This window comes from Hippoglossus hippoglossus, chromosome 16 (assembly GCF_009819705.1).
Source record: "Hippoglossus hippoglossus isolate fHipHip1 chromosome 16, fHipHip1.pri, whole genome shotgun sequence".
Classification (NCBI taxonomy): domain Eukaryota; kingdom Metazoa; phylum Chordata; class Actinopteri; order Pleuronectiformes; family Pleuronectidae; genus Hippoglossus; species Hippoglossus hippoglossus.
Genome location: NC_047166.1, coordinates 8,439,597 through 8,447,956, shown reverse-complemented (window position 1 = coordinate 8,447,956; position 8,360 = coordinate 8,439,597). Strand labels below are relative to the sequence as shown.

Here is an 8,360-nt window from a genome sequence, read left to right as displayed (position 1 = left end):
AACCCAGTTCGCTTAATGTTTTTAGTTTCACTCAAAACTCTTTTACTCCACTTGCTTTAGCACCTTATTGATGAAAATACACAAACCAATATGTTAAATGATTTATAGTTATGCATGAACATGGCTGCGATTAACATACTACTTCATATGCTCGCATGCGTTGTAGTGTTTGCAATTACGTATTTAAATTATTCATGGGATTTGTAGGTTTGTAGAAGCAGGCTGTGAGAAGTAGGTCTTTATCTTTTAATATGGGAAAAAGGACTATTATGCAGATGCAAAGGACCTAAAATAACCGCCCGAATTAGGAATGTCCTTGCTACAAATGAAAAAGAAAAAAAGAGAAACCAGCAGAGGCAGTAGCTGCTCTCACCCTGGGCATCCCTTTTGATTCTCACCTCTTTTTATATCATAAACACTAAAAATACCCAAGTGACCCTTAGGAGAAAATGTGCATATTCAGCTCTCACAGCAGTAAACTCGCTGACATAACAGTGTCCCGCGCAGGTGGAGGACACCAGCAGCTCTGTTTTTGGCTTACACCTCCAGGTAAGAATAGTCATAGAGCAGCGCTGAAGTGGACACGAGAACAATTAAAGAACACCCTTCCAGTCTGTGGCTTTTAAATGATCACCAGGAATATCTGGAGTATTTTATTTGGTCAGATGCATCTGTACAAGCACATGTTACTACAGTTCAACAGCGTATCCATTAGCAAAATATTTAAATGTATCAATTCATGCATTACATTTAACAGTTTTAACAAAATTATATACATAACCTGAAGCTATATAAACAATTTTGCAATATTCTTAGGTTTTTATTTTTGATTTCAGTGTTTTGCATCCATTTCGTGCAGCTTGACTTTGCTATTTCAATACCTTTTTTTTTTTTTTTTTGCAATTTAACTATTAAGTGGTTATCCATGTTATTTTTAAATAATTTTTAACGATTTCAACCATTTAAATACTTTTAGCTATTTCAGTCATTGGTCAATTACTTTTAGCAATTTCAACAATTTACTGATTACTTTAGCTATTTCAAAATTCAACCACCAAAGCCATGTCAACGCTGCCCCCATTACTTTGAGCTACGTCAGTCTTTTAACAGCTAGTTCAAAACGAGGCCGTAATATATCGGGGATGAATTATAGTGGGCTATATCACTAGAAATAAAAAAAAAATATAGACCCACAGTAAACCCCTATACCATCGTTGTAAACCCAGTAACCTCTGAATCCCCAGAGAAGTGTTCCAGTCATGGTTAGTTGATGGCATTTTCAATGGCATTTTGCCAAGTTGAAGATGCTTGGTAAAGCTTTGTTTCCAAGGTAACATGAAAGAACTTTGATGACAAATATTAGCACTGTGGTAAAAAGTGAAATTGTTAATGTGATGTTAATGTATTACCTTTACAGCAGTAGTGTGATAATAATTCAGACCTCTTACTTAAGTAAAACTAACAATACAGCGACATAAAAATTATTAGAACTAAAAGTCTGTTATCCAGTCACTCATTACACCGTTTATCCCCCTGAGAGTCGTGGGGGCAGCTGGAGCCAATTCCACCTGACACTGGGCCTGAGTCCTGCATTCAAAATCCTACTTGAGTAAAAGTACATCCTGTGAGTGATCAACAGCAAAATGCCACATTCCTGCTTTGGTCCCTCTGACGATATAGTGTATGACATTATTAGATAATTACTGAAGAATCGTGTGTAAGCAGCTGCTGCAGCAGCTGGAAGAGGAGCGAGTTTAAATCGTTTTATAAACTGAAACACCAGATAAATCTGAGGTGTCATGAGATGATTAATGGGAGAGAAGCAAAAGCAAAGTTCTGATGCACGAATCTGTTTCACTTTTTGGACTTTTTCTCTGAACTTAGATTTCTGGTGCGATTTTAGATTCGTTGAACATTTATTGAGTTAGAAACAGTCGACGACAAGTTGAGAGGGAAACATATATTTTCGGTGGAGCTGTTGTAGACAGAAGCCGGAAAAATAAAAAAATAACTGGTTTGACAGTATGTGTTGTGTTTTCAATTTATAGTTTGTATTATCCGTTGTGTAAATAATGATAGTCATGACTATTTGTGTAGTACTTGTAAAACAGCTGTTAAAAAGTGATTCACGAAGAGGACGAATAAAAACGAGAAGACAAAACATCAAAGGCAACACGCACAGCAACACAAAAGCATTTCAAGTCAAAGACAGCAAATTTTATAATATAACTTTTTTAAATCGAGGACAAATGAAATATAATCTTTTTCTCAAACGCAAATACCAACTAAAGCTGTAATATGCATATAGTGAAAAAGACAGTATGGAAAATAACCTAGAATGTAAATGCTCAAGAACAAGTACCTCACAAATGTACAGTACTTACTTCCACCCCTGCCTTACAGTGACATGTCGTCATGTTCTATATGAGCGTTCTCGGTGGATTAATTGCTGTACTTATATTCTACACTGATTCATTTAGCCTTAAGCTTTTCATGTTTCAATTAGATGTGACAGAGAAGCCAGCGACTTCATTCAGGCCTTAACTAGTGAAAGGGATACTGCAGAATGTATTAATGAAGGGTTTGCTATATAAATATCACAAAAGTGGAAAACCAGCAGGCAGCCATTAAAGGTCAGAAAAAACTAACTATAATGAAACAGGAGAAGGAAAACATCGTAAATCATTATATGGTCCAGGTCCTGTACGTGCGGAGAAACACGTGTACGATGTATGTGTTCTTACCTTGTTTGAAAAAATGTTATCAAGTTACATTTATAAATATATACAACACTGCAGATGTGTAAGCTGAGCTAACTGACCCTGGTGACCTCTGCTTGTGGTGTGTTCAAAGATGCATCTCCGATTTATAGTTAGTTAAGTATCATACTGCTAATAATCCTTTGTTTTTATAGGTCACTTCAAGATCAGGTAACTACAACTGCAACATGATGAAATACTAGATGCTCTTTACCTGGTGTAAATAATGTTTTTTCTTTCTATCTGTCTAAAAAATCTAAGAATCTACTCGTTTAAAACAAAATGAAGTTATAGATTCAATTATATGCACTGATGTAGTTTAAGGTTTTTCATTCTCTCCTCCACTGATACTCCATCAGGGCTCAGGGGGCGGGGCTAAAACAGGATGTCCTCTTGTGTGTGTGTGATGCAAACTTGCTCAGTCGGCTACAGCTGACTTCCCTAACTCTATTATTGTGGTTATTAACGTATGATTGACCTATTTAAGTAATGGTATACATTTATCTTTTTGCATGCCTTGTGATTATCTTGTTTATTGCTTGCACATGCTTCCCCTCCACGCTCTGTCCTTTTATTTTCTCTCTCTCTCTTTTTTTTCATCATTACTCTCCCATTCTGTCTCTCCCTCTCTTCCCCCCTGCGACAAAGCCTCTGTCTCTCTCTTTGCTGAGGTGGCTATACCTGCCGTGACTTTGACAAAGTATAGTGTCCACGTGTGTAGTGGTGTATATTTGTGTGTGTGTGTGTGTGTGTGTGTGAGGATGCAAAGGTGCACAGGACTGTTTGTGTGCATGCACGCACCACCTGCATTAGTTTCATTTTTACTTTGCAAATTAGTCTGACCGTTGGATTTGGTTAATGTGCACATTGAACACATGCAGGGTGTGTGTACGTGTGTGTGCGTGTGTGTGTGTGTGTGTGTGTGTGTGTGTGTGCGTGCGTGCGTGCGCATACTGCAGTATACTAGCACCTACGTCTGCTGCTTATGTCATACTATACTCCTCTGTTTTGTCCTCCATTACCCCTCGTTTTTTTATCCCCTGCTCTCTTTTTCACCTTGTTTCTCCCCGTGTGCTCCTCTTCTCCTGCACCCCCCTCCCTCTCCGCTCCCCCCCACCTCCCTCTGCCTGCCTCCTCCCACTGTGTCCCCTCCCTCATGTTCCTCCTTCCTCCTCTCTCATTGATAGTGAAGCATATGTGACTAGAATACTGAGGAGCTAATCATTATTCCACGAGCGGAGAGCAGTGCTCGGGCAGAATGTCAATTCTCCCTCCTCCCTCTGTCTTCTTCTCCCTCACCTTTTTTGCATGCTTTCCAATCAATAGTTAACATGGAAGCCACATGCGTGTTTTACAAAGAGAAAAAGTAAAGGGGAAAATGCCCATTGGCAATTGCAAGAGCTTTAAACACCTGCAGCGAAGTGAGCGGGTGATGGTTGAGTAAGGTTTACATTTGTGCTGTGTTATTTGGGGTGTATGTGCGCGATACGTAGTTGTTATGTAAAAGCACTCCATATCAATTTGTCAAGAGCAAAGTGGTGTGGGATGGAGCTGAGGGAGAGACAGCTGCTGAATGCATATTTAGAGAGAGGAGGGAGACAGAAACAGAGAGTGACAGCAGACTTTCAGTGGACACGGTGAGGCCTCAATCACCAGTAATCATTTCAATTGCCTTAATGCATTTCTGCACGTTGGATTGTCACCATACAGTACATGGTATAAACATAAAAAGACTGAGGTGTAATGTGCAGACAGTCACTCTCGCAGAGGAGACTCAGTGTCACCCTGTGGTGCTGAAAACCAAAAGAGGGGTAAATTAGACCAGAGGTAAATTAGACAACACACACACACACACACACACACACACACACACACACACACACACACACACACACACACACACACACACACACACACACACACTGCACTGCGGGCATGTGTCAGTGTGTGTGATTGAATGGGAGAGACAGCACACGGAGACTCCTCCTGACTTCCTGAAAACTGCAGCTGTGGGTCACAGCTAGGGGTAACGCTGTGTACGCAGCCTGCTCGGCCCTTCAAGTTTCACACACACACACACACACACACACACACACACACTAGCGCATACACACACACACACATACACACTCGCCACGTGCACACAGACTAAATAAAGAATTTTAGATTTGCAAGTTGGTTGGATGAAGACACAGTCATATCTCAATGTCTGCACACACACAGACACACACACACAAATAAAAAAACAAACAACACATGGCCTAAGGGAACCTCTGGCGTGACATGGCTGCAGTCTAATAGGCTCAAGCATGAGTGAGTAATAGGTGTTCCAGCTCTGTCCGCCCACTGGACAAAGACATCTTGAGATGCACATAATTTCATGAGATGCAAAGTGAATAGGTGAAAACATGATGAAGCATTGGGTGTGGGGGGGTGTTTGAGACCAGAGCGGAGGAGACAGCTCAGCAGTGTCACAAACTATATTTGCTTCCCTGCTTGATTAGGGGACAACTTAGTGGATGAAGCAGAGTTGATGTCTCCAAAGGCTCTATAATCAGAGGGTATTAGTATGGGAGACACATATCGACCTTTAATTTACATTATGCTGCTGCCTATACATCATTTCTGCGGGAACCAGAGCAGTGTGGATTCATTAGTAATAAGCACTTGGCAGATTTAGTTGTAATTCTGTTTAATTAAAAATGCAACACCGATCTTGCACCTGTTTAAAAATGTTAAAGCGTAATTTTCAGATATCACTGCGAGGCAGCACAGTGTTGTCACTAGCAATTAAAGAGCCACCTGACAAAATCAATGATTCAACACACTGTGCTGAGTTTAATAGCCGACGAGGACATGAAATGCTAAGGGAGCATCGGGGCTGCAAGGTTAAGAAGAAAAAAAAGGTGATCTATATTGAAAAGGCTTCTAGGACTGACCGGGGCACCGGGGAGGAACAAAGGCATCATAAGGTCAGCGTCCCAGTCTCGTTCGGGGGCAGGATGAGACGGCGTAGCGTGATAGAAGCAGGATATGGGAGTTAGGCAGTGACATCATATAGTGCGAGCAGCTTCCTCTGGAGACGGCTGTCTGCTCGCAGTGGGCTCCTGCTGCTGTGGAGTTGTGCCTTATATGAGTGAACATTATAAATAGTGAGGAGGATGTCAGCTCCATTCGAGGGAGTCCCACATGAAGTGTCAGGGTGCTCTGGTAAGAAGATTTTCAGGAATGTGTGAGTGTACAGTATGTGTGCATTTGTTCACCCGGTGGGGGAAGAACTATCAGTAAACATAGGAATATCAAAATGTAAAATATACAAGTGAAAATCCAGTATTTGTATTGTATTCAAGTAAGTAGGTGCATACTAAATGCAGATTGGATAGTTGTTTTCCAATTATGCATGAGAGTTGAGATAAATTTGAACATATTGTTGTATAGTAAATCTTAAAAATCCATAATGCCTTTTAGGACGATCACCCAGTCGAGCACTTTGCTGGTTGGGTGATGACCATAAACTGGAATGTGTCTGGCCCTCGGCCAGGCACGGGCCTCACCTAATTTCCTGTTATCTGTGGTCGGCTGTCCAGCAAAGGCATAAAATGAGTGTTTAAAATCTGCAAATTAACCAGTAATTATCGCTGCCAAATAAATGTACTGGTGTAAAAAGTACAGTTCCCCTTGAAACGGTGCGGCATTGAAGAATTACAAAGCATAAAATAGAATCGGAATCGTATTTATTCCTTATTAGACACACATAGAGGGAATTTGCTTTGGTGTTTGGTGCATAACAAGTAGAAAAACAGGGGGAAGATCCAACAAATTAGAAAGCAAATACTGTGCGTATATGGAGAAAGATAAAGACTATAAAGAACTATAAGTGATATAGTAAAAATATGTGCAAAATGAAAATGTATGAAACATGTGACAGATTGTGTGGAAGAAGATGTGCAAGTGGGAGTGTGTGCGTTCATGTAATGCATAATGTTCATGAGCGGGCTCGGTGTCAGTGGGGGGGTGTCTGACCTTGTTGAGAAAACCAGCTGTTGCAGAGGGACGGAAACTGATCGGAAGCCTTCGAGTGTTCGGAGGTAAAACACTCAGGTAGAGTAAAAATACAGATCTTGACTTGGTTACAATACAGAACTGTCTGCACCATATGAGCTAATCAGACACACCTTAATGCCTGTGTGTGTGTGTGTAAACCTGTCCTTCCCCTTTTTGTGTATGAGTGACATTATGTCAATATGTGCCTCAGAGTGCCAGCCCCAATGTGTTTACATCTGATTCTGCTCTGTGTGTGTTCATGTGTGTGTGTTGATATGTATATATGTTTATGTGCGACAGTGCGTGATGTGTGTCATCGGGGTATGGGGCGATTTGTGTGGTGGTGTGATAGTGTTTGTCACCCTGAGCATGTAGCCATGTCAAATTCTGTCAGGGTGGTTTAGCTTGGCCAGGACTGTAACACATCCCTATGATTACTCTCTCTCCCTCTCTCACCCTCTGTCTGTTTCAGATAGTGTGTGTGAGTGTGTGTGTTTTCTTCATGGCCAGTTTTTCTTTTTTTCACCTTTACCCTTATTTCAAATGCTTATCGCAGAGACTGACAGAGGGAAAGGGGGGGGGGGGGGGGGGGGGGGGGGGGGGGGGGGGGGGGGGGGGGGGGGGGGGGGGGGGGGGGGGGGGGGGGGGGGGGGGGGGGGGGGGGGGGGGGGGGGGGGGGGGGGGGGGGGGGTGGGGGTGTGAGGGGGTGTGGGTTGATATTCTCTTGAGAAAAATACCTAGGAGGGAGAGAGAGAGAGAGAGAGAGAGAGAGAGAGAGAGAGAGAGAGAGAGTAAGGGGTGGGTGTTGGGCAGGAGGAGGAAAGGAGGGAGGAGAGAGAATGGGAGGGTGCAGTGTGAGAGAGAGAGAGAGAGAGAGAGAGAGAGAGAGAGAGAGAGAGAGAGAGAGAGAGAGCACTGATTAGATTGGAGAAAGCCAAGGAGATGTATGGGTGTACCATTGAGCAAGGGGGGGGGGGAGAGAGACAGAGCCGGAGACACAGAAGGGGAGGGGGACTAAGTGAACGGCGTTCGTCGCGTGTCGGTGAATCACAGTGAAGTCCACGGGCAGAGGCGCATGCACGGATTGGACCTGAATCAACAAATGGATACAGGAGAGCTGGATGTACGCTGCATGTGAGGGGAGCATCAGGGAGGACCAGGAGTCTGCCTTCACATCCTCTCATCCCCGCATCACACAGCGCGGCGAGGAGCCCACTGGGAGGGAAGGGAGCACAGCGGACAACTCATTTCTCTCCAACACCCTCGCAGAGCCGAGGAGCTGTGAGTCAGAATAGGAGTCGACCGTGGGACTCGCTGGGATTGAATATATGCTCAGTAAGTATTTACATAGGCTGCAAATGCCAGTGTGTGTGTGTTTGTGTTTGTGTGTGTGTGTGTCTGTGTGTGTGTGTGTGTGGATTGATGCCTCTGGCTTGTGCACAGCCTCTGATGGGGTTTTTTTCATGGAGAAAGAGAAAAGGGAGAAAATGGAAGAGGGGAATGCAAATTCACTTGTGCTGCAATGTGTCTTCTATTGTGATTTGCTGTCTGCATCAC

At 43.0% G+C, this 8,360-nt stretch overlaps 1 protein-coding gene across 3 annotated transcripts in view; it reads left to right on the top strand.

The window, feature by feature from the left end:
- Nucleotides 1-7,734: 7,734 nt before the first annotated feature.
- The window catches only part of grik5 (glutamate receptor, ionotropic, kainate 5), an 81,945-nt gene continuing 81,319 nt past the window's right edge, over nt 7,735-8,360 (top strand). For all 3 annotated transcript variants that reach the window (XM_034610786.1, XM_034610785.1, XM_034610789.1), the window contains exon 1: nt 7,735-8,138. The gene's annotated coding sequence lies outside the window, so the exon portion shown is untranslated. The remainder of the gene's footprint in view (nt 8,139-8,360) is intronic.